The sequence below is a fragment of the Urocitellus parryii genome, chromosome 12, assembly GCF_045843805.1.
Source record: "Urocitellus parryii isolate mUroPar1 chromosome 12, mUroPar1.hap1, whole genome shotgun sequence".
Classification (NCBI taxonomy): Eukaryota; Metazoa; Chordata; class Mammalia; order Rodentia; family Sciuridae; genus Urocitellus; species Urocitellus parryii.
This window is the reverse complement of record NC_135542.1, coordinates 35,479,960-35,506,501: the sequence shown is the minus strand read 5'-3', so window position 1 is coordinate 35,506,501 and position 26,542 is coordinate 35,479,960. Positions and strand designations below refer to the sequence as shown.

At 52.5% G+C, this 26,542-nt stretch overlaps 1 protein-coding gene across 4 annotated transcripts in view; it reads right to left on the bottom strand.

The window, feature by feature from the left end:
* Rnf144a (ring finger protein 144A) overlaps positions 1–26,542 on the bottom strand; it is a 104,820-nt gene that overhangs the window by 45,503 nt on the left and 32,775 nt on the right. Inside the window, exon 1 of one of the 4 annotated variants that reach the window (XM_026388138.2) lies at positions 16,343–16,389. The exons of the other annotated variants lie outside the window; for them this stretch is intronic. The gene's annotated coding sequence lies outside the window, so the exon portion shown is untranslated. Of the gene's footprint in view, positions 1–16,342; positions 16,390–26,542 lie in introns of those variants that run through there. 4 annotated transcript variants of the gene reach the window in all.

Here is a 26,542-nt window from a genome sequence, read left to right as displayed (position 1 = left end):
ACCCCACACACGTGGCTTTATGCTCCAAATTTCCCTGTGTACATCACGACTGTGAAGAGGAACACAGCACCTCACCCCGGGAAATGGCAACGTCTGAGGACATCAGTGCTTGCCCTGCCTGACCCCCACACCATGCCCATGCGTGAAAACATCACTGGGACCCCACACACGTGGACAATCTGGACCAAATCAAAACCCCAAAGGAAGGCCTGAGGGAAGTGAGAGGTGGCACTGAGTCCACACAGGCCGCAGCGGAAGGTGGAGGCCACTGAGTTCACACAGGCCGCAGCGGAGGCCTCTTTTCAGTCTCCCATGGACAGAACCATGGCTTGGTGCTGCTCTAGCTGCATGAAGAGCGGACAGAGAATAGAAGAGTCAGGTACCCCCTTCCAGGAACTGGGGAGACCGAAAATAAATAGCACAACCAGAAAAAGACCCGGCTTTGTGAGCTGGCCATGTGTGTTCAGCAGAAAACGTCAGCAGGGCCAGGCAGGGGCCAGAGAGGGTCCTGGGCGCCCTTCCTCCAGGGGCAGCAGACACAGTGACAGTTCACACAGGAGACCAGAGGACGTGTCCTTCGCCGCACAATGACCAACACGGCTGTGGCGGGAAGGTACCTTCTACATATCCTTTGTTTTTTTGTTTTTTTTTTAATATTTATTTATTTTTAGTTCTCGGCGGACACAACATCTTTGTTGGTACGTGGTGCTGAGGACCGAACCCGGGCCGCACGCATGCCAGGCGAGCGCGCTACCGCTTGAGCCACATCCCCAGCCCCTCTACATATCCTTTGAAAGAAGAGCAGCTAGAACCCGCTGGCCAGGTAGGGCTGGGCTGGGTGGGGGGCGGCGAGGGGCTCTGGGGCTTCCCACCTCCCACCTCCACCAGCAGAGGGCAGGGGTCGGGATCCGCAGCACCCCCACCTGCCCTCAAGGCCCCTGAGGGCCTCTGCAGGTGCTGGCTCCACGGTGCCCGCGCCCCAGCCGCAGAGACTCAAGCCTGAGCCAGGCTTTTTTTGGGGGGTGCGGGGCGGACGGTGGGTACAGCCTGAAAGTCAAGAATTGTTTTTTTTTTCTTTTTTACATTTTAAAGATTATGAAACAAACAAGTCACAAGCAAACAAAGACTCACTCGGAGGCCCTGGGGGCCTACACTGTCCACCTTCCTGCCCTTCACAGAAGTTGCCAACCCCCAGTCTGGCCTCCATCAGGGAGGCTGCACAGGGCCCAGGGGAGCACTCCTGACAAAGCTTGCACAGTCAGGAAATCCCCCAGAAATCCTCCAGGAGAGTGGGTCAGAGGTCAGGGCCAAGGACAGGAAGGGAGCCACCTGCATCCGGAAAATGGCCCAGTATTTGCATAACAATGCGCCTGTGGAATCCGAGCTGCAGGGAAGAGGAGCTGGCGGCTGGGCTCCTCTCTGCCTCTGCCACAGCTGTGCTCTCACCAGTCTGCACCTTCCCCTCTCACACCAAGTTCACGCAGACCCTGCCCCCCAGGGACTGTTCTAGAAAGAGGACAGCCCGAGGCACAGGCAGGAGCTCCCAGGAGACTTCTTACAGAAAAAGAAAACTGGGGTCTTGAAATCCCACTTGGAGCCTGCCATGCAGCCCACAGTGGGCACAAACGAGGCCAATGCCCGTCCGCCTGGCAAGCTGCGTCCATCAACTCCAGTGTCCAGAGCTGGTTCAGGAGCATCTGAGGACACCACGACAGGCCAATCCCGCCAGGACACTCCTGGCTTCCCTGACCTGGACAAGGAGCCCCTTCAGGGCAAGTCCCTTTTCTAGCCGTTTCCACACTCTCCTGTCCACCCCTGAACAGAGGCTGAGTGGACCTTTAATCACTCAGTTTTATGACCCACTGGCGCCAGAGCTGGGCAGAAGCTAAGGCCTTGTGTGTCAGGAGCCTCCACCCTTTTCCAGTGAAGTAAAGGTCTGAGGACTGTTAAAGGCCTCCTTTATATAAACAAGCTCAATCTGCCTAGGAATCCCCCAGCCACTTCTGCAGAGCTGATGAGGTGTTAATGCCACCAATTCTTAGTTTCCCAAATCACGTTGGCTACTCCCCGTTAAATTACCCCCTCTCCCAACCCTCTGATCCTCTCTAAAACAGCCATCGCTGCAATCGTCCTGTCCCTCCTGTTCACTCCAGAGCCACCAGGGCACCTCTTCTTCCTTCTCAAAAGTGCCAACTCCATCAGGGAGGCAGTATCATGGGCCGACGGCTGAAAAACCTGTTCAGAGAAGAAGACTGCTGTACCTTGTTCTTCCCCCTGCTGCCTAGTTAACTAGGTCAGGGAAATACTAGGCTCTTACTAGGCTCTAGTGGGCAGTGCCCGCTTCCTTGGAGGGAAGAGGCTGGCTCCTCCTCTCTGTGGAGCCCAGCAGAGGGGATTTCAGGACCCCTGCAGCTGGCAACACGGAGGGGCCCCAGACACCTACTTTCTGACCATCATGCTTCCCAGCCTCTTGGGATTAGCTGCAGTGAGTCTGCCTTCCACTTTATATTCTGCAATTTCGTCAACACCAGGGAGAGGGAAAGTCAATCCAATCATCTTCATTCAACAGATTAAGAACTAAGGTTTAAGAAAGATGCTGAACAAATCACCCAAAATCCCAAGATCACAAGCAGCAAGTCCGGGATTTGGAGCCCAATGCCCCTCGACACCCACCAAGCTCCAGGGAGCATGTCCCCTGCTCCAGGCTGCGTGGAGCTCAGGAAAGCTCATTGATGAGCAGTAACACCTGTTCCCCACACAAAGGAACAATTGCTAACATGTCCCTTTCACCTTTAGAATCACAGGAAGTTGCCCTCTGAGAAAGAGTGGGCATTTCTTGTGGCTTTTACACATAAGAAGAAAATCTTTTGCATTAGGGAGCCCACCAGGTGTTCAATAAGGCCTTTGGCTTAAGAAGGTAAGGAACAGGTCATTACAGAAATAATGCAGAAGTAAACCCGGAGCTCGGCATTCCCGACCACACTTATACAGAAGCCCTCTGCTGTCTTTCCTGGCCAGTGTCAGCCAATGTCTGTCCTAACACCGGGGACACCTGCCATCTCACATGCGTGTCTCCAACCTGCGAGAAGAGGCACCATCACCACATCCTCGGTCAGCACTGAAGCCCGAAGGCCGAGGTTGGATCTGCCACAGCTCTCACAGCCTCTTTACAACACCCCTGAGCCCCACCTCTCTCTATTCCAGCGAGCACTCAGGAAGACTCCCACCCAAGGCCCCCACCCTGGAAAGGGGACCCCACAGCAGAGGGATCCATGAGATGGAGAGACTGCAGCCACAGCTATACCGCAAGCCCCTTCCTGTCCTCTTTTCCCAGTATGCAAGACACCCCCACTCTCCATTTTTCTGGGAATGACACTGAAAATCCACTAGGCAGAACAGCAAACCCCAAAACTTACTCAAAATGAGTTCTGACATGGTGGCAACGACCCTGCAGGTGCAGAAACAGAGCTTGAATTTCAAGAGCACATTCACAAAGAGAGAGGAAGAGCCCAGACCAAGAGCATCGGGGCTCAGACTGCAGAACCAGCCTGAGCGTCCTGGGCACGATGCTTTGTGCGGAGCCCCGCTGGGGGGAACTGAGCCTCGTCAGATGAACTGACGCAACCCTTCCTGGAGGAAAACAGAGACGAAAACTTCCAATTATTCCCAGGAAAACCCCGATGAGGACTGGGAACAGTCTTCAAGGGGAGAAGCACTTGTCTGGGAAGACCCATGAGATCCCGAGACTAGAAAGCTTGCTTATTTCCAGCCCCGTTCCACACCGGGTCCGCACCCCGAGGACCTTGTCAGGGGTCCCTGTGCTTGCAGACAGCGGCCTGGGGAGAGGGCACAGTTGCTGAAGAGGTAATGGGTCTAATGGGACCAGGTGTTCTGAAGGTCTCTCATTTGGCTCCTCAGTCACTCGAGAATCATTAATACGAAATCACAGCATCAAAAATAACAAGCCCACTCCGTCCAACCAACGTCTCCTCACCCCCGTCTGTCACAGGGCGCTGCCACAGAGGCCAGCTATGAGGCTCCCGAGGCTGGGCAAAGATGCAGCTCCCTGCTCCCCAGGGCCACAGAGGGCCACAGGCCTCCTCGCCCTCCCCTGGCCTGTTTAACCTTGTGTCAGGAGGAGGAGGGGCAGAGGCCGGTGCAGTCTCCTGGGGCTCCTGCTGACCACACACCTGGCATGCCAAGGTCTCATCAGTCTCTAGCTCCCTGGGAACAATCCGTGCCTCCCCACGGTGCACAGTCAACGCAAATCCCACCCAGCACTTACCATCCTCGCTGTCTAGCGCTTGGCTTCTCTCCTGTTAACCTGTTTCTCTCTCCAGAATTGGACATCCAGGAGGGCAGTGACTTTGGCTTGCTTTGTTGACCACTGTAGCCCAAGAATTTATGCCAGCGCCAACACAGAACGTGCGCTCCATAAAATAGCCATCAAAAAAGTTTCAGTGACACTCCAAAACTTACCACGTGGGGAAAACCTGGCCGAAGTGCTGGAAGTCACTTCCTGGGCCAGGGAGAGGCTTCCTAGTCCAGGGAGTATGGAGGGCCCTGGAGCTTTAACTACATGGAACAATGGGCCACGTGGACAGTAAATATTTACTGAGTGGATGACTTGATAACTGCCAGCAATGAGGTGTGATTTTCTCGGCAGCAAAATAAAAATGCTTGTTAAACAAGGACCACTGATGTTCAGTGTTGATTTGGGCCCAATAAATTTTATGTTGAAATTTTCAGAAGGACATTGTCCAGTCACCTGCACGTGGGCGGGTTGCACTTGTGTGGAAAGGAGCCAGCCCCCCTTCCTGAGATGGGGCAGGCCTGGCTCCTGGCCGAGGCCCGCCCTGGGCCAGCTCTGCAATCTTGGCCCTGCTCCTGGGTTCCTCTCTGCACTTTCATTTACTGGTGGGCAGAATGATGGGGCTTGCTTTCCTCCTATAAACTCAGCGGCACATTGTAAAAGCTGTGACAGCTTGGTTACGGTCCTGGAGGAACTAGTAAACAAACGTGGCTGATGACGCCACGGACTGTCTTGAGAAGCAACTTGCAGCCCTGCTGGCGCATTTTAAAGTGTCAAATACCTCGATCCAGTAGCCCAGTTTCTGGAAGTGGATCTGTGGAACAAAAATGTGGGGCATCAAGATGCTCGTTGCAGCTCTTCCAATATCAGGAATTTGGAAGTGCATCAGTATCTTATTTCAAAAGGGGATATATCAGACCAGTCAAAACAGAAAAATGGGAGCCTGTGTGTGGAAGAACACCCTGCAGTTCTAACCGGGGCCTTCAGGAAGTGGTGCTGGTAGCTGGAGGGTGAGCAGAAGAGCCACGTGCTCATGAAGGGGTCACTGCCGACGCAGGGAGACACGTGAAGACACTGGTTAGACTGAGAGGTTGCTTTTCCTCCTCGAACATGCCTTTCTAGCTATACATTTCAGAAACCACAAAGCCCAGGAAAGTCAAAATGAATAAAAATGCAAAATCTGCAAAACTTATCACAGACAAAAAGTCTCCTTAATATACAAAACCTTCAGAAATCAGTAGATGAAGAAGCAACAACTTAATGAAAATGATCAAAGGACGAGACAGGGGTTCCTGATAAAGAAAAAAAAAATGACCCCAGTGTATGCACTCTTAAGAGGATTGCAGATTCCACTACATCCAGATGCTGCTCACTAAGAACAAATGTGCAAACACTCAATCCGTCTGGCAAAGCCTTCTGTCCGTGAGGCCCTGGCTACAGCCACCAGCACACCTCCCGGCTGGAGCGCAAAGCCCTGCAAACGGGAAACAGGGATGTGCCAGCGAATTGCAAAACCTTGCCTTTCCCTGGCTGACCTGATGATCCCCCCGCGGCCAACACAGGCAGCGGTGGTGGTGCTTAGGGCAACACAGAGAGGCTGGAACCAGCCCACGCAGGGGGTTATTGGAACGCACCAGGGATGGCTCGCAGCAGGGACCGGCTCTACAGCAAGAATGAAGGGCCCCCAGTCTCCAGGGCTCAGCCTCCTCACGTCCAAGGAGCAGAGGGCCCTCACATCCCTGTGCCTGCGTGCGCCTGCACTCCCATGGGGAACCCGGGGATTCTAATGACAACTGCCACCTAATGAGCTGGGGAGACCTGGGCAGGCAAGAAAGGATGGACACAGATGTCACCACATTCTCAGGACAAACTTCAAATGACTTCAGCCATAAACGTCATGGATTTTTAGAAATTACAAAGAGTTTAATAAACATGAATGCCATTATGATAATTTAGAATAGACTGATGCTCTGGCTCCTCTTCTGGTCTCTCTCACGCCGAGGAATCATGCCTGCTCATTCCGGACTCCACTTGCCGGCTCGAAGTTAGAAAATGTATTTTAGTATCCCATAAATTATGGAGAAAGTTCCAGATGATATTTTGATACACGTTTTCTTCCCTGAGCTGAGTTCCAAAAATGTCAGGGTATATCTGTTCTCCAATGAGTCTCTTCCTAATTTAAAATCTGAAATTTATTTTATTGTCAAAAGGTGTGATATCCTTGACTCATCCGCCTGTCAGAGCTGAGGAGTTAGGCAGGCGTCTGTCAGATCAGGGAGCAAGAGAGCCAGGTGCCAGCCATCCAATGCGTTTGTTCTTCCCACAAGGGAAAAGGAAGCAATGTTAACGCCAACAGGAAGCAGGAAAGACAATGGGCAGCATATCTGCAGGACTACGGTGCCAACCCCAGCCCTTCATCCCATAGAGCTGGTGAGGTGGGCGTTGTCACCCCCCAGAGAGGAGAAAACTGAGTCTGCTGATGCCACGGAGACCTGCGTGGTGGAGACAGGGCCTGGACTGGACAGGGTGGCTCTAGCTACTTACCCACAATCCTCTGCATGATCACGCTCGGCAGTGATACTGGGAGTGCCAGGCAGGAGCCTTGTGCTTCTTAACAGCACGAGGCCAGTGCCCAGCGGCCAGTCCTCCTGAAGAGCTGGACCCTGCCCGTCGCTGCTGGTGAGCAGGAATCAGCCAGCTTCCCTTCCCACCTTCCAACCGAGCTGCAGCTGGCACAGGACGGATCCGAGACCAAATAGTGAGCACCAGCCACCGCCCCAACAGGGACTGCACCCCTCGATCCTGAGGCCCACACTCGTCCTTGTACCGGGAATACTGTGCTGCCTGAAGCCCAGAAAACTTTCTCTGTATGGGCCAGGAGGTAAGTGTGTCAGTCTCTGTGGGCCACGGGGTCTGTGTGGCCACCACCCACTCTGACTGAGCCACCAGAGATAGCGAGAGAACCAATGGCAAGGCCGGGCTCCCGCAAAACTTACTTGGGCCCCCAGACCACAGGCTGACCTGGGGGCAGAGACGGCTTTCTGTGGTGGTGAGAATCTTATTTTTCCCACCTCTGAACAGTGTTGAGTACAGTGACAAAGAGGTGTTACAATTCTACTCCCACGCCCAGAGCTTCAGCCTGCCTCGAAGGCACTTTCCAGTGTGGTCCTTCCCTGCCCCTCTGCCAGGGCAGCTCTGCAGGGACTCCCAGCCTGGAACTGTCAGGTGACGGGAAGAGCCTGCTCTCTGGGCCACCTGACAAAAGCATTTCATCTTTTGGCTTGATGACGATTTGATGACCTTCTGGTGCCATTCACACAGAAGAAACAGAGAAAAGTGCAATAAAATTACCCCAACTTGTCTATGACAAACAGGTGGCAATCATGGGACAAGAGCCCAAGTCTCTTTATCCACAGAGCCTGAGCCCAGTGTCATAGAGGACATCCTGTACTGGAAAGCTTCAATCATCCAGGATCAGGGCCACCAGGTCTGAATCCCAGCTCAGCCACCCAGCCACAGCTGTGGCACGTCGCCTGGTAACCACAACTCGCCACCCGGACTGTCTTAAGCTGTCCTGGATGCACACTGCCCCATGTAATCCTCTCAGCAAGATGGACAAGGAAGCTTTATCCCCAGTTTATGGTAATATGGAGGCACAATTAGTGTCACAAAATTAGTAAATGTCACAGCCTAGTTCCAAGCCAAAGCAATCCAGCTGTAGACCCCAACTTCTACCGTCGCCTGGGCGTCTTGGTAATGCTGCTGCTGCTGTTGCTGTGGTCAGCACACTGCCATCGTTAGAGGACTCACACCTGTCGAGCCACAACTGACCCCATCAGCCTTCTCACTGATGGGCTTTGCCAGATGTCCATATTTGCAGGACATTTTCCTCTGGGAGTTGAGGCCTGCACGTGCCCAGGAACAGAAGGCTGTCCCTTGTCCCTATCAGCACACACACATGCCCAGCCCTGGTCGGGACACAACCAAGACACAGGTGGCTGCCTTGTTAACTGTGGTCCTAAGAAACATGTGTGGCCAATGGCCAACCCCTCAGTTAAGACAGTTCATATGCTGGAGGCCAGGAAGAGAGGAGGCCACAGTGGGGTGGCCAAGGGGACTCTTCCAGGGCCACATTCCCACCCCAAGAAACAGCAATTAGCCCACAGAACAAGCCACCTGGGGCTGCTTCCGTTCAGTCCCACCCACCTGGAAAGTTGCTCTAAAAAGGAAAACTAGGTTCTAAATATTCAGATTCACGTGCAGTTCAAGAGCGTCCGCGGGGTGAACACGGGAAGTTACGTAACCGCTCTGCAGCTGGGAGGTTTCTCCCACCTTCTGACAGATATAGGAGGAGGCTCCAGCAGTTCAGACCCACTCCGTGCTGCTGCAGGAGGGCCCTGCCCCGGGAGCCTGTGCCTAAAGTCCCACTGCGAGTGGGGACGAGGAAGGGAAGAGGAGGTGGGCCGGGAAAGTCAGAGCCCCCTCTGCGTGCGCTTTTGCTGGTCTCGGCAGCATGGCTGTGCCCAGGTGCCCTGCCTTCTGCAGCTACGTGGCTGAGACTGTGGGCAGGGTGGGGGGGGAAGGACCAACCCCACCCGGGGCCCGTGCAAAAGGAAATGAGCCTCCTCCTTCAAGGCCTCTGCTCATGAACGGCCCGCAGACTCTCCCTTGTTTAAACCAGCGGGAAAGACCAGAGAGAAAGCCACATGGACGTCAAATTGACCGGACAGGAAATCTTTCTTATTGTCCTCCAGTGGAGAGCATTCCAGGTCCTACAGAAAGGCGGAGGGGCAGGAAAGATAAGTGGGGAGTGGGAGCTCAATCCACACCCACCACCAAAGTCGGTCAGAGCTGGGAGCACCCCAGGCACCCCGCTCTCCAAACGACATTTTTAAGTTTACCCAGGGTCAGAGTCAAACAGCAGAAACCAATCAGGAGGCAGGACTCCAATTCCCAGGTCAGCCTGGTGGCCACCCCACCACACGGAGACACCAGGGTTCTTTGTTTCTGGAACATATGACCCTGCTGTTCAGCAAGCTGCAGTCCAGTCCCACAGGCTTGTGCCCTGCCGAAATGTGCAGAGGGCAAGAGGTCTGCTGGACAGCAGGGCTGGGAACGTCTCCCACTCATCCTGAAAGTCCATCTCGCTGTCTGCAGACCCTGCCCAGGCACACGGTCGGTCAGACACTGCTGCTCAGGCCACCCCACACAGGAGCCCTGGGCATCCCTGAGCCTGGCACAGGATGATCAAGATGGGAATAACATACAGAACGGCTGGACACTGGGACCCCACCCTGCCCTCTCCACCCACCAGGTCTCACAGAGCCAAAGATATTGGCCCGTCTCGAGAACCCAGACAAGGGAGCAGTATAGCATGGGGCAAGCGTCCAGAGGCTGGGCCACAGGAGGGGACACTGCACTCCTGTCCCTGGAGGGCCTTGGGAAGCTTCCTGAGGGACTGATGTCCAGCCACTGCAGCTTCTGCAACAGGGACAAGGCAAAGAGGCAGCAGAGATGTGAACACAGAGCACAGGGAGCCCCGGCAGGAAGCACTTCTGCTTCCCTAGACTGTCCAGAGGCTCCACGGGCACCTGCTGCACCTTCTATACAGGAAGGACCACAAAAAGGGAGGGAGACGTTCAGGAATTCAGGTTAGCGAGAGCCAACAGTGAGCGTGGTGGGTGCACAAAGCTTGTGTCCTACAAGATCCGCTTTTTATTTTTTGCAATTAATTTTGTGCACTAAATTTTGTAGAGATTTTGATTTGGAGGCAATAGGTTGGGCTCAAAAATTGGAGAGGAGGCTGTGGGAAGGACAGCGAGCACCAGGCCACCAGGGAGTCCCTGCAGAGGAGCAAGTGGCCCAGCCTGCAGCTGGTGCAGAGGGAAGGCGCGGCCACCCGCAGTCTGCCCGGTGGTGAGCACCACGGGTTTGCTCCTTCCCTGCCCTCCTTCACCCAGACCCATGGAAAGGCTCTGCCCACAGATCCCAGGATATTCTCCAGCTGTGTTTTCTAAAGCAAATAAGGAAAGCCAGAAGGTTCTAGACTGTATCTCTTTAGCCCTCAAAGAGGTGGCCCTGAGAGGGATGGAGCTTGACTAAGGGCTGGCCAGGTGGGATGGCCACTGCACGAGGCCCGGGTGCCCCAGCCTCGCTGTCTTTGCGCAACACCATCTTGGTCAATGACTTCTGTCTCCATCTGCGATACCACTTTGTTCCCTGTCAGAATTGCAACACCCTCAGGAGGAACAGCCACAGTGCGAGAGGACAGTCAAAAACCAGTGTCCGGTAGTCGCAGCATTAAGAGTCCTGAGAGAGGCACTGTCCTCCTGCCTCAGACATCAACTAGAGACCCGCAGCCTGGAAGCCGCCGTGCTCTGTGAAGTGCTAACGGGAGTCCTCCAAAGAAGGAGTCCCGGAGACCAGTGGGTCAGTGTGCCCAGCTTCAAGGGACATGCCTGCCCTTTAATTCATCCTTTCCCCAGCCAGCCCCTGGGAGTGCCCTCAGTGTGCAGCTGGGAGCACAGAGGTCTGCGGACGGTCCTCAACCTGGCTCCACACACCAGACCCAGAGACAGGATTCCTGTGCCGGTGACTTGCTGGGAGTGTCCTGGGAAAGGCCACAGCAAGGAAAGACCAGGGTCCACCCCCACAGTCACCTCCGTGGTGGAGGCTGCAGAGCGCCAGGGAGCCTGGGAAGCCACAGTCACAGTCTGTCTCTTGTCACCTCCTCTAAGAGGCATGGACCTGGGATACTGACCTGCCAAATGTCCCCCAGGCTTCCCTCCAGCCACAGGGGCTCTCTGCACTGCTGGGCCCTGGGCGCTGAGGGGTGGGCACACCCAGTGGGCCACAGGAGGCCCCACCAGACCTCACAGTGTCCTCCTTCCCTGTGCTGTGACTGCCACACGCCCCGGGGGGGGGGGGGGCCGGTCAGGAAGAGGACAGAGCAGCCCCCGCTCTGCACAGGAGGGGCCACGTGTCACACACCATTCACAGCTCGAGCTGGAGCGACTTGTCTGATGGCTTCGACTGTCGTTGGAGGGACCAGGACCTACATAGACAGTGAGGGGTGCGAACGGATGAGGACCTGGATTCAGGGAAGGAGGGGGACGGGAGAGAAGCAGCAGAGAACTTGCCAGGGCAGCCTGCGGCGGGAGGTCTTGGCCCTCAGGGGTGGCCGCGAGCCTGTGTCGGAGGGGACAAGAAAGCCAGTCTGCCCGGAGAGGGGTCTGCGCAGGGCAGAACCGTGCTGTTCAGAGGACAGGAGGGCCGCCAGGCAGAAATGCCCAGGACGGACAAGCAGAGCCCCCTGCCTCCGCCCACCTGCAGCAGAGCCTCGCACAAGCCACGCACCTGCCCTCAAGACCCGCTTCCCGCCCAGCTCACAGGCCGCTGCCGACGATCCTTCTGACAAACAAAGCTGAATTCTCCAGCCCACCGCAAAGCAAAACAGCCTCCAGATCAGTCTCGCCCACCAATATTTACTGCACTTCAAACACACAAGGGCGGGGTGGCCAGAGAAAGGAGTTCAGCTCCACCTATTAATCTTCACCTTAAAAGACGCTCCGGACAGTGGGACGCTTTGGACACCAAGGACTGGGATTTCTCCACTGGCAATTTATCCAGCTCCCCAAACAAACCTCAGGGACAATTTTCCAGGTTCAGGGGAGACATAGTGGTTACACCCGCGGACTGTTCAGTCTTCAGTGGTTGTTGTTTTTAATTTCTCCATCCTAGCCAGAAGGTTAGAAAACAGCGAAGATTTGAAAAATAACTCAACCTTAAAATACTCCAGAGATTCTCTGACCAACATGGTCACCATGGTCCTTGCACAGCTCATTTAGCCACCACCTTTCCTACTGTTATTCAGTGTGTGCCTTAGGAAATAAGGCGAACAATGGCTGGAAGGTTAGGGCAGGACAACTTTGTTAAGTGAACACCTCCATCAACAGTGACTGTGTGGTTCCGGCATTTGCTGGGTTTTCCTTTTATCCATTTTGTTTCTGTTTTTGGTGTCTGCACCCAGCAAGGCTCTACTACGGAGCTACTTCTCCATCTCTCTTCATTATAGATGTCAAGACAGAGTCTTGCTAAGTTGTCCAGGCTGGGCTTGAACTTGCTGTCCTCCTGTCTCGGCCTCCCAAATCACAGGATTATAAGTCCATGCCTCCATGCCCAGCCCTTCCTTCCTCCCTTCCTTCCTTCCTCCCTCCCTCCCTCCCTCCCTCCCTCCCTCCCTCCCTCCCTTCCTTCCTTCCTTCCTTCCTTCCTTCCTTCCTGATCAATTTATTTTACAGTAGGATGCATTTTGACTCACTGTACACAAATGAAGCACAACTTCTCATTCCTCTGGCTGTGCATGGTGCAGAGTCGCTCCAGTAGTGTAATCATACATGCTTACAGGGTGATGATGCCTGTCTCATTCTACTGTCCTTCCCATCCCCACAGCCCCCCGCTTCCCCTCAATCATCTCTACATTCTTTTCTTTAACGTATACTTTTCAGCCCTTTTTTTTGAATGACACTAAACTTGTATTTTTTCTTGAAACCAACATGTGCACCCTGCCGAAAAGCTATGAGTTAACTAAATGAAAATCCCAATAAACATACAGGCAAATTGTCTGTCCGTCCACCAAATAAAACCCTAACCATGTGGTGGGTAAAGGAGGGACACCAGGAACAACTGGTCCGTGGCGTGCTTACTTCGCTGTTTGCGGGGAAAGCCAGGGGAGCACCTCGTCCGGGACGTCCTGAAGATGGAATCCTGCAACACCCCCACATGCACTGGGGGCCTGTCCACTCCACAGTGCACTGTTGTCCATCAACTCCACAGGTGCCACCAAGTCACCCGGGCACAGCAAAGCCACCCAAGTTAACTCCACACCGTGTCCTCCCCCTCTAAGGCACAGGCCCCAGACTCTGTAAGAGCCCTGAATGCACAGACCTCCCTAAAATCGGGTAACAGAGAGACAACTGCCGTGCCTGGGTGGGTAGGGAGCCAGGCTTCCACCTGGCTTAGCAGGCGGCCGGCGCCAGGAGGGCCCTGCTGGAGCCTCCCACAGGTGCCACCAAGAACTGGGCCTCCTGTGTCCCTACCCTCCTCCATGAGCCCAGCAGGGTCCTCCTTACCTTGCAGACCCAGGGTCCCCGTGCCCAGCACAGCCTGTGACCTACACAGCTGTTTGCAGTTCTTGGACTATCCCCTCAGGAGGCCTGCAGGTGGGGAAAAGGGACGCTGTGGACACAACCGTCCACACGCAATCCCAGGTGAAGCCCCTGCACAGGCAGGCGTGGCACACTAAGCCCCTGCTGTGCCCAACCGTCTCGTCACCTTAGCGGAAACCACACGCACCCTGCTCTGACGAATGAGGATGCAGACGGGAGACCCGCTGGGCACCGCCTCCCGCGTTCTGTCTGCTCTTCCTCCTCGGCCACTCGGCAAGGCAGGTCTTCCACCCTCCGCCGCAGTGGAGCCTCTTCACTAGGTACTCACAGCCCTGTCCGTGAGCTGCGGAAGAGGTCAGCAGGCGAATGAGGAGGGCACGGCACCAAGTCCCCTCGGCCGCCGGAGTGACAGCTCCAGATGCGCAGGCACCAGCGGAGGACAGAGCGTGACTGGGGCGCTGCTGGCTTCAGGCCACTGGACGGGGGACCACAGTGAGCTCCTTCTAGTAAGTTCAGTTCCTCAGCAGGTGCCGGCCCACAGGAGTCGGGAACCCAGGTTCTACAACCAGACACAGGACGGGGCGGGACGGAGGGAGGGAAGCCGGTGCCATGCCCGTGGGTCTTCTTCCTGCAGGGCGCTCCCATTTCACCTTCCTGGACCCCCAGGTGCAGGCCGATGGCTGCTAAGCAGACGTGGAGTCCACTCATCAGACAGGCCTGAGAGGGAAGGAAGTCGGAAACAGTGGTGGAGCCTGGGAAGACCAGCCACGGAGGATCCACACGTGACAACCAACGTCCACGCGGTCGGAGAGCAGCCTGTCCCAGGCCAGGTGCTGCCAGCCCTTGGAGGTGTAGATGATGGCAGCACAGGGCTGGGCTGACCGGAATGTGCTGCCAACACTTCAGCTGAGGCTCCTGGCAGCCAGGTGCTCCCAAAGGCCAGGCTTGCATTCTTGGGTGGCAAAAGCTGACACCTCCTGTGGGCCCTTGGTGTCACCTGCAACCCTTTCAGTCTAGACCTCAGTATCTCCTCGTGGAAGGCACATTTCAGAAAAGGTGTCCTCAAAAGTGAGCCATGGCATATACCCAAAGGACTTAAAATCAGCGTACAACAGTTACACAGCACTCAATGTTCCTAGAAGCTCAGTTCACAACAGCTAAGCCATGGACTGACTTAATTGAACAGATAAAGAAAATGGGATATATATATACACATGGAATATTACTCAGCCATTAAAAAGAATGAAATGATGGCATTTGCCAGTAAATGGATGGAACTGAAGACCATCATGCTAAGTGAAATAATCCAGTCCCCAAAAACCAAAGTTCTCAGTGTTTTCTCTGATTTGTGGATGTTGACTCACAATAGGCAGCAAGGAGAAAGGAATGAGGGTTCATTGGATTGGACAAGGGAGAATGGGGGGAAGGGAGCAGGCACAGGAATGGGAAAGAGAGTGGGACGAATTGGACAAACTTTCCCATGTTCATATGTGAACACACAACCAGTGAAGCTCCCATCCTGTACAGCCACAGAACGGAAATTCATGCTCCCCGTGTGTACGGTATGTCAAGACACATCCTGTCATGAATAACCCAAAGAACAACGTTTTGTAAAGTTAAAAAAAGTGAGCCACAGGAAGCTGGTTCTCCAGAGGCCAACGGCTCCTCCCAGGGCGGCCTAGCTCTAGCCGAGGTCCCGGCTCTCCTTGTCTCCCGGCTTCTCACACAGTCACCTCATCCACCCGTCTCTAAAACCTCCCTTACAGTCATGTCACCTCCCCTCAGCGATGACACCAAGGCCCAAAAGATCAAAATGGCATCTGAGGGCCTAAACCTGGAGCCCTGTCCAGTCGAGCCCTGACGCGGTCTCTGCAGAGGGCCTGAGCCCTCGGCGAGGGACAGGACTTCACCCCGCCTCAGCGGGCTGACTGTGGCTGGTAAAAAGACACGGCAGGAGTGGCCAGGTGAGTAGGCCTCAGGGACTTCCAGATGCCACCAGACACGGCAGTGAACGCCGTTTCCGTGACACTGTACCCAGCCTGGGAGTCCTCTGGGGAAAAGCACCTAGTTCCAGGTGGCCACCAGGAATGCCTACACGAGGGGACGCGGGCTTCCAGAGAACAGGGGCGCTCCCCAGGAGTTGAAAGCAAGCCAGCAGGAGGACAGAGCGGACAGCAGGTGCCCAGGGAAGACTGGACCTGAGGGAGCCCCAGCGAGAGCCTGCAGGGATCCCCTCCCAGGCCCTGTGGCTCCTGAAACAAAATACGAATCCTGTCCCTACTGTGCAGACCCCATCTCTCCCAGTCACCGACTCCTCAGGTTTGGGTCCCTATCAAACCTCTTTAGACACCAAGAGCTCAACTCCCAGAGCCCTGGGCACAGCAGGACTCAGGAAAGGCCGGCCAGGTCGGCGTTCTAAGGTGAAAAGTGCCCCGGACCGGATCCATCTCAAAAATACCTCCACCCTCAGAAAACAGCCTGTCTTTCCTGTCGGCCCCGATGGCACAGGACGGTTATCACCATGACATCTGAGTGCAGAGGGGCCAGAAAACAGAATCAGAGCAGAAATCAAATACCTACAAGGCAACCGTGGGCTGATCAACCTCAGGTCAAAGACAGCGCAGCATTTATTATTTTTTCAATTCCAAAGGTTCACCTGCTGTCTTAAAAAAAAAAAAGAAAGAAAGAAATGATCTATGAAAGACAAACCATAAATCCATGAACCAAGAAAGACACTCAGCAAACCAGAGTCCGTTTCAAACAACAGAGTACGCTTAAAAAAGAAAGAAAGACCATTATTCACTACCAAACTTGTGAGTGTACACACACACACACACACACTTTAAACTGGCATCATACTGACCAATGACCTCACACAATCACTTCTTTGCCAATTTCAAAATCAAGCACAGGCCAGTGCTCTCGTCGGCTTCTTCCTGCTGAAGGAAGTAAACAAGCCTCTTGTGTGTGAGCACAGCCCGAACCCTGCAGTGGCTGAGCTGGCAAGAGACGTGCGTGTCCTCACAGCCCCACTCTGGCCCAAGCACACTTGCCGGGGACTTCTCAGAGGTGGAAGGGCTGCCGACTGTCTGGCACGGCCGATGCCTCCTGTGGGTGAGGAAACCGAGGGTCCACAGGGAGAAACATGCCTCTTCCAGGAGGGAGCAGACCAGTGGCTCTTCTGACTTCCATCATCTTTTCTCTGCACTTTGATACGTGCAAGTGACAACTGTTTGCTCCTTAAACTCGAGATGGCACTCAGTGTCTTGGGTGATGTGTTGTGGTACTTGCTGCCCACAGTACCTCTGTGGATGCTCTTGCTGACCCAGGAGCCCAGTGGACTCGGCCGTGCCAGGTCCCCTAGGGACAAAGCAAAAACTCTCTCCTTAGCCGGCAGCCAGCTGCAGCCAGGCTCACATGGAACAGTAAGGCCGACCCGAAGAGGGCATGGCATCTGGAAGCCCCAGTGCCCATGGCTCTGTTGCAAAGATTCCATTCCAGACAGATGTCTCCTCGGACCGTCTTCTCTGGCCCACTCCAGGGGGAAACCAAGAAGATTCCAGAGCTTTGCTGAGCAGAAAAGCAGAGCAACACGCTTTCCCTCTCCTCCTCCCTCCCATGTTTCCACCCAGCTCTGCAGCAGCTCCATTGCCACCCTCCTGGACACCAGGGCAGGCTGCGCATCTGCACAGAATCCCAGAACGAACGTGAGAGCTGCGAGGTCTCAGGAAACAGGAGCACAGAGAGTGAGTGAGCTCCTAGGAGGGCAGATGCAGGTGGCACCTGCAGATAAGACACCGGTCCTGAGCTGGTAAGTCCCGAAAACCCAGGAGCTGTGCCCTGGGTATGCACCTGCAGCCTGATCCGTCTCCGGAGCTCACTCTAGAATCCTGCTGAGGTCTAGGCTCACCTTTCCCTCCCACCACCTCTCACCTCCTGTTTCCTTTCCATATTTTCCATCTCCTGGCAACCACCTGACATCCTGCAGGAAGAGCAAACTGTGAAAGTTCCCAGGCTGCATGGCACCAAGCCCCAGACAGGGGTCCTGGGAGTCCCAGATGGGCCAGGATGCTTCTGAGTATCAGATGGCCAGCCTCACCCCTGGGTTTGGAGGCCCTGTCCTCCCCCAGAGGGGCATTCAGGATGGGTCTCAGGGTGTTCCTGTGTAAGCCTCCTCTGTCCCCTGCTCGTGGGCAGTAAGGGAAGCATCAGAGGAGCAAGGTTGCTGTGCAATGACCCCACACGGGCTGTCCTGCAGGAGGGTCTGAAGTGCAACTAGGAGGCCCAGCAGCTGCAGAAAGTGCAGGTCTCCGCACAGCACCCAGGGCCTTCCAGACGGGCCTGGATCTCAGCCTGCACACCCCAGCTCCATATTACCATGTCACCCAGGAGACACCAAGCCCAGGTCCCAACCTGCTGCTCAGACATCCTTTAGCGGGTGTGTGGGGCAAGCAGCAGCTTCTTAATACCCAGCTCTACTGTTTGCTTTTGCAACATGGGCACAGAAGAGCCAGTGCTGAGGCGAAGGCCCGGGGAGAACAGGCAGAGCTGTGCAAACTCCCCGGGAAAGAGGCCTGCTAAAGGTGGGGTCCTCCCAGGCAGACCCTTACCCACAGGAGGGCAGGCCTGGACCTGAGCCCATGGAGAGGGTGGATCGATGAAACATGTGAGTCCAGGGTGGTGTCTGCCTGGGGGTGAACTTATCCAGGCACATGTGTCAACGCCATGCACACATGGCCACCAGAGAGCCTCATCAAGAAACAGTTCCCTAAATGACGTAGTTCATTATAGTCATCACAAAACTGCAGAGGATGGTGGCTTTTACACGTTCTTTAAAAAAAAATAAAAAGCCTCCCAAATATTGAACATAAACACACCCCATCATAATTGCAGGTGGTTTAGGAAGCAGCTGAGTGGGGCTGGCTGTCCCTTATAGTTGGGTGAAAGTATCAGCCCCCTTTGGTGCCTGGGTGACAGGAGGTGGGACCATGAGCCTTCAGGCTTCATTACAGCCAGGCCCTTGGTCAGGAGAGCTCACTCCTGGAAACCATGCAGGAGAGTGACGTGTCCACGTGTTCACGGTGAGCCTGCGTGGGGACAGAGGGTCAGCAGCTCAAGGGCCCTCCTGCTCAGACACACCTGGGCCCCTGGACAGGCCAATCGGCAGGCACCATAGGCCTCGGGCCACCTGGGACAACAGACAGCCAATGCAGGACAGGGAAGAAGCCCAGAGCAGCAAGGACATCGTGGAGGAGGGAAGGGCCCAGGTCTTCCACCCCAGCTCAGTCACATGTTATGTTTGATTCAGGGGGAAAAATGCCAAAACAAAACCAGTGTGTAAACCCCTGGCCCACTAACACTGAGAGCCCTGCAGAGTGGACACACAGCAATTTCACAACACCGTGTGGGGCTGGGGTCCTGCAAAGGCAGTTGGGCCACCTGCCTCAAGGGCCAGGACCCTGTGGTTGGAAGAGAGCTGGCCATCTCTCAAAGTCCTGTGCTGGCAGGTGCCTTGGACAAAGTGGGAACCGCACCAGCATCCGTCCAGGCCCAGGCCTCTGGGCCTCCTCCCCCAACTCCACAGAAGTATCCTGGGACTGGGAAGGAGCGGCCAGTAGGGACCCTCTGGGAAATCAATTACGGTCACATGGACTTTCCCAGAATAGTGGACACAGAGGCTGTGGTTTGGCACAATATAAGCCACATCAAAGTCCCACAAACTGACCACTGTGATTCAGGAGAGAGGCTGCCACGTAAGCAGGTTGGAGGTGCGAGTCACAGCCTGGGGCAGATAATGCCACAGAGGGAGCCTGAGCCACCAAAGCACCCTCGATGGGCCACAGGCTCGGTTCTGTAAATCGGTACTAAGGGGCCAGGGACCCCAAGCCATGGAGTCTGAGGCTTGCTTTTTAGATAGCTGCTTGAGCCAATGTACAACACCCTTTTGTCTGTCCCTATGCAGTGATAACCAAAGAAGAGGAAGTAAACAAGACAAGTGTACCCTTATTAGGAACCATTCCTTTCTGCTCTTCACCAGGAGTGTCAGCCCAGAGCGGGGACCTGCAGATGACTGCCCAGGTCCAGCCCAGTGGCGATCAAGTTCCAGCTTTCAGGGCAGACTCAGGCCCGCCATGCGGTGACTGCAGAAGACACGCAGTCTTTCTCAGTCGCCCTGTGCTTCCATCTCTCATCTGTCACTTTCCAGGGCCACGTGACCACAGTCCTCCAGCAGCCCATGTGCATCCCTGGAAATCCATCCCGAGCCCCACCCCAGTCTGTCACTACCTAACTAGACGCTTCCAAGATTAGGCAGCCTCAGCAGCAGCCCCAGAAGAAACACCAAGGACCCGATAAGGAGCTGCTGAAAACAGACACACGGGGACTGAGTGGGCAGGGAGCCTGCAACGGGCCACGGCACCTCCAGGAGACATACAGCTCAAGACTGGAAAGTCAGTAGGAGGAAGCCAAGACATTTCTTTTACTTAAAATAAAAGCATTTGTGCCAGGCATGGTGGAGCACGCCTACAATCCCAGAGACCCAGGAGGCTGAGGCAGGAGGACTGCAAATTCAAAGCCGCCTTGGGAAATTGGTGAAACCGTGTCTCAAAATAAAAAATAAAAAGGATTGGGGATATAGCTCAGTAATAGAGTGCCCTTGAATTCAATCTCCAGTACTGCAATAATAATAATAAAAACAACAGTATTAAGCTAATTTAAAAATCTTTAAAATGCATTTGAAAAGAGGTGGCTCTGAGAATATGCCTCAGGTGTCCTCGAGGCTCACAGCTGAAGGCTCCCAAGCCCAGGGGCTCTGAGAGTCGACCAAGTCATACAGTCACACAAGGCAGGGTGCCCACTCTCCCACCAATGCCACAGCTCTCTGTGCAGCGTCCTTTGAGCCTAGGATACCAGTGCCAAAGGGGACACCACTGGACCAGTTTCCTCTCGGCACACATTTGCTTCTTTCCAAACAGCCACACTTTGCACACACATCAGGGGATTTGAATGGGGTATTTTTTAAATGCAATTACTGGGGCTGGGGTTGGGCTCAGCAGTACAGGGCTTGGCTTGCCTAGCACACACGAGGCCCTGGGTTCAATCCTCAGCAGCACATAAAAAATAAATAAGTAAAATAAAGGTATTGTGTCCAACTACGACTAAAAAATAAATACTAAAAAAAAAATGCAATTACTTCGCTCAGCAAACATTCACTGAGTGCCTTCTAACATCCCAGCAAGCTCAACACCTAGCAGATGCATGGCTTCTGCAGGAAACTCAGAGCCCAGTCACAGCTAGGACATCCCCGAGAACAGGGCGAGGGCGTGGTTTCACCAGAGGCACATGGGACCGAGAAGGGGTCTCTCAAACAGACTTGCTCTGGGGAAAGCTTTCTGCAGACACCTGACCAAGGAGAGAAAGGACAGCTAGGGCCCGTGGGTTGACGGAGGGTCCTCCCAGCTCCCTGATGGGGGAAGAGCTGAGGGCCTGAGAGGGGAGGACGCACCTGGACCAGGAGCTGTGTGCGGCCCAGGAAGCCACAGATGGAGCTTTCAGTAGAGTGTCCCTTAATACACTGTCATTTAAGAATGAACCTCTGCAGCATCGGGGCAGAGAAAACAGAACGTTGCTGAGGCGAGGAAGAGTCTAAGGGGCTCGGCGTCTTTTCCTCAGCACAGGCATGAGGGGTGCACACACCCCCCAAGCCTCCCAGGGTGGAGGGCTATTCTCGGATTGAAGCGGAGCAGCATCACAGGATGACCCTAGATTAAAACAGCACCATCAAGGAGAAGTGAGGTCCGTGGGAAGCAAAGGCTCTCCATCTTAAGAGATTTCCAGATGCAAGACCCAACTGGAAGCTACCATGAGGCCAGGGGCTCTTCCAGCAGCCCCGGACACCTCTGCCCTGCCATCCGCAGTGTGGGCCAACAGGAGCTGCTCTTCTGCTAAGGGCACCGCCCCAGGATCCACGAGGTGACTCCAGAAAAGAGATGCCAAGACAGCGCACAGAGGGGCCCACGGAGGCTGGAGCCGAGGAGCCCAGGGCCTCTACTCCACGCCCGCACCTCCAGCTCCTGCCCCCTGCCTTGCCACTCTTCCCCGTGCAGACTGTGTACTGGATGGTGACCATGCTGAGAAAGGGGGCTGTCTTCAACGGGTTCACTGGAAAATAAAGCCTACTACCTTGCATCTGTGAAAAAAAAATCCAGAAAAAAACAGAAATAAGAAAAGAATTTGCCAGTGGGCAGCCCGGACTCCTTGGTGTCAGACACAGTCGTGCATGAATCAGACTGCCCGTCACACGCGGTCTGGGCTATTCTGGACCCCGAGAGCTCCGCAAGGCCAGGAGGAGCCGCCGTGTTTTCACAGCCCCCACAGGGCTCCCGGCCTTGTCCTATTTTTATAGCTTCTTCCAGGGTCAGGCGCTGAACGGATTCTGTACTCGCTGTGCATTTAACTAGTATTTAAGTGTGCCGATTATAGCTGCAAACACACTTCTCTTCCAGCGTGTGGTTGGAGAGGTGGAGGGGGGGAAGCTTTGGAAATTTACAGCCCAGAAATAGCAGTGGTCTGTCTGCTCGAGGAGAACTGGCTCCTCGGTGACAAACCGTGGCGCTCCGCAAGGCCCGCAGACACCGGGCGCGGGAGCACAGGGCTTCCGTCCCCGCGGTCCGGGGCCCAGGCCCTCCAGGGTCTTCCAGGCTGGACGGCACCCCAGGACACCAGGGCAGCTCGGAGGCTACTGGCCAGCAGGGGCCATCCGACCAAAGTGTCTAGACATGGGCTGACCTGAAAGGAAACCATGAGAAGGGAAAATGTGCCCATGGTTTCCTAAGTGGCTTCGTGGGGGAACGACTCCACCTGGTTGTAGAAACAGGCCATGGGCAGCAGGGGGCCTGGACCGGGCCTGGGGGCCCTGGACTCCGGCCTAACCCCCAACCCTGCCACTCCTCTGGCTTCCGGTTTCTCCTCTGCTGAATGTCTCTCGGGGTCCCGTGGGTTCCCCGGCATGGCATGGGACCCGAGCGTGTCCGATCTGGGCCTGGCTGGCATTTTGCTTTAACTCAATTTTAAGACAGTGGCTTCCTGTGGAGAAGGGGCCCCTACTCCGCTAAGCCCCAAGGAACCCGTGAAACCCTGCACTGAACGACGCCGTGGTCTGGAAGCCGAACCTTCTCCAACCCTACGTTTAGACTCCTGGGAGCCGGACGGTGAGTCACACAGAAGCAAAGGGCCACGTGCTGATCCTAAGGGGCCCAGTCTGGGGCCACACGCACCCGACAATCACAGGCAGCAACAAGACCAAGAGGTGCCCCGCAGCTTCAAGTCACTAAAAACCAAGAGGGAAAAGGAGGTTTTGGAAGCATACTAATTATCTGTGTGGGGAGGGAGGCCACGGGTCTCTCCACATGTGTCCACACAGGATTACTCCAAAACACGAGGGTAACAAAACTACCGAATAAATGAATCCAGAACACACTCGTAAATGACTCATGTTCACACAGCCGTGTTCCTTCTGTTTGTACAATGGATGTGGAAGCCCCCTGCACAGATGAGATCTGCGTCATCCATCTGGTTCACGTCGACCAAAAAATAACTTTTTTCCACCCTGACTCTCTGATATGGCCTATTCACTGCCCGTCTACACCAGGGTCAGGAGAAACGGCAGCAGAAGGTCCCTACCTGCTTGGATGCTGTGACTATGGACACAGGCTTTGGACCAAGGAGCACGCGTGAACCAGGCCTGTAGGAACAAGGAAGAAGGATCCGAGAGGCCTGCTTCCCTGCGCACCATGAGTTGGCTCCATGACCACCCCCCCAGCCACAGCAAAACTGAAAGAGCCCACAGCAGCAGACCCCCGACGTCTTCTTGCCAACCACAGAGTTCAGGGCCCCTGTGCTCTGGGAGAAGAAAGGAGTTGAGAAATTTTTAAAAATTTTTTTCTTTAATTTTACACATGGTAAAATTTCAGTGGTATCTATTAGAGAAGAGAAATAAAGTGTATAACTCCCCAAATGTAGAAAGAAGGACAAAGGGAACAAGAACACAAATAAACAAGTGTGTTCACAAAGAAAAAAATAAGAAGATCATCTGGAGAAAAACTCCAAACATATAAGACCATGAGAAATAAATAGATTAGGCTTGACAGCAAAAGAAAGAAATGTGAAAGCTGGATTTTGAAAAAGAAAGAAATGGATGAGGATCCAGAAGAAACCGGAGAGCAGAAGTTGTAGGGTGGAGGAAAATGCCGGTCAAAAATAAGTAACTAAATAAACCTTAAAGAAAAAATAAAAAACACAGGGAGACCGGAGGTACACTGTGATAAAAGTTCAATTCATTATGAGCTGTGATAACTCTGACTGCGTACACACCAATAGCTCTGAAATATAAAAAGCAAAAAGAGTAGAATTATTGAAAAAGGATCAACTTGCTGTCACACCGAGGAAATTCAGAATGCATTGCTTAATACAGCAAATGTGAAAAGTGGTAAAAATACAGAAGACACAGAAAAAAACACCATAAACAATCTAGACTTAATAGACACATAAAAACCCACAGTCAATAAGCTGAGAATTCACAACACATAACATGTACAAAAACTGACATTTTGCTAGGGCAGAAACAAGCACTCAGCAAATTTCAAATGACAGGTACCATATGGACCATGTATCCTGTCCTCAATGCAATTAAGATAAACATCAATAATAAAAAGATTTTTCATGTTTAAAAATCCTAAGAATTATCAATAACTCATGATGTAGAAGAAATTATGGAAATTTAAAAATATGTAGAAATCTAAAAATTTAATGGAAATATAAACCTAACAAAACCTATGAGATGCTATTAAAGCAGTACTGAGAGGGAAATTCATAATCTTAACGGCTTATAATAAAAGAAAAAGAGGGTTAGAAATTATATAGCAATTTCCAGCTTAGGGAAGTAGAAAAGAAACTACAGACTAAACACAAACAGAAAAAAAGCAAATACCCTTAAGAGATAAGAATAAAATTAAACACACACACACACACACACACACACACACACACACACATAAAACAGTTACAAGAAAAGGCCAACAAATTCCAAAGCCCAAATGTTCTTGTAAAAATAATAATGAAACATACACTACCAGGCAAGTTGGTAAAGGAAGAACAAAGACAGACAGTCTATACTGGGTTTGGCATGAAAAACAGAAAAGATTTAAAACTCTATGTATAAACTCATGCTAATTAGCATGGGAAGTAAGGGACTGTGCATACACCCTAGAAAATACAAGAAAACTGTCTCCAGAGAAACAGGAATGCAAGGAACCACATAAAGATCTGTGTAAGCCCTGAAACCATCGACTAATCAGAAATTTTCCACAGAGAGATCATGAGGTCTTACTTTCAGTTGAATATTACCAAAATTTCAAAAGCAGATAATTCATATGATACACAAAATCTTCTGGGAATGGCGGAAAAAGAGAAAATTAGAGAGAGAGAGAGAGAGAGAGAGAGAGACAGAGAGAGAGAAAACTGTTAAAACACACAAAAGCAGCTAAAGAAAGGAAAAACAGGCCAAACTCTCCCATGAGTAAAGAATCAAAAATTTAAAACAAAATATGAGCAGATAGAATCCAGATGTGCATCAGATGTGTATTTCAGCAAGCTGGTTTTTCCAAGGAGTACAAGAGAACTTGACATTGAGTAAATGGTAAGTAATATAACACAATCAGAAAAAAATTGTGAGACTCTAGGTCATCCTTGTACATGCAGAATAGGCCTTTGATAAATCTCCACATTCATTTATGATGGAAACATAAAACACAAACTGAAAACAGAAACACAAGGGAACTTCCTCAGCCTAATAAAGAACACTTAGAAAAAAAGAGACAGGAAATGTCATTCTTTATAAACTCTTCATAAAAATCAGGCACAAGGAAAGTATATCTCCTATTGCTTCAATTCAACATTTACTATAGGACCTAATGCAAGCAGAAAATGAGAAAAAGAAAGTGCAAGAATCAAAAAGAAATGAACATTTTCATTATTCAGAAATGATTTTTATATATAGAAGAACCCACAGACAAAATTAAGAAAATTAAAGGTTTGTAAAGTGACGGTATGCAAAATCAATATATAAAAATTAAATTCCTACACAAGAGCAATGTGCTGTTTCCAAGAACCAAGAACAAATTCCACAAATGATAACTGAGATCCATCTAGAGAAAAGGACAAACTTTAAAAGCAAAAAATGTAAGATGACATAAATACAGAGAGATAAAATGTTCCTGGGTGAGCAGACATGACACCACACGCACGCGTGTACACACACACACACACACACACACACACACACAGTATACTTTTTTCTTAATTGGTTTACAGATTTAATGCAATCCAAACAAATTCTCAGTGATGTTTGCTGCTGTTGTTTTTGGAGCCGATGCTGTTAATTTTATAAACTATCTCTAAAATTTCACGGAAGGACAAAGGCCCGAGTACAGCCAAACCCCACTGAATAAGAGGCTGCCCCTTCTTGGGGGACCACAGAGACCTCTTCCAAAGGTGACGTCGTTCCCAGCAGGCTGCCCTGACTCAGAGGTGGCAATCCAACCCACAGATAATGGAGACAGAAGGAAACCCACGGACCTACGGAATCCCGACACAAAGCAGAGTGTGCATTTCAGATCAATAGAGAGGAAAGGGCTGTTCAATAAGAGGAGCCAGGTCCTAGGGATTATATTTCTTTATGGATTAAAAAATATCAGATTCCTACATCACAACCAACAATTAATTCTAAATAATTTTTAAAATATTAAAACAAAATACAAGGAGGCAACTTAAGACCTTGGAATACAGAATATCTTAAATATAATGGCAAGGGTGGTAGAGTCTGTGTTAAAATCCAGAACCCCTAGTCATCAAAAAGATACTTCATAGGAAATGAAAATATACAGCCCAATCCGGGAGAAAATCTTTTTTAAACAGGAAGCTAACAAGAGTTTTCAAAAAATAGGCAAGAACACTTTCAAATCAATGGGGGAAAACTACGATCCAATGGCGACTCGACCAATGGACG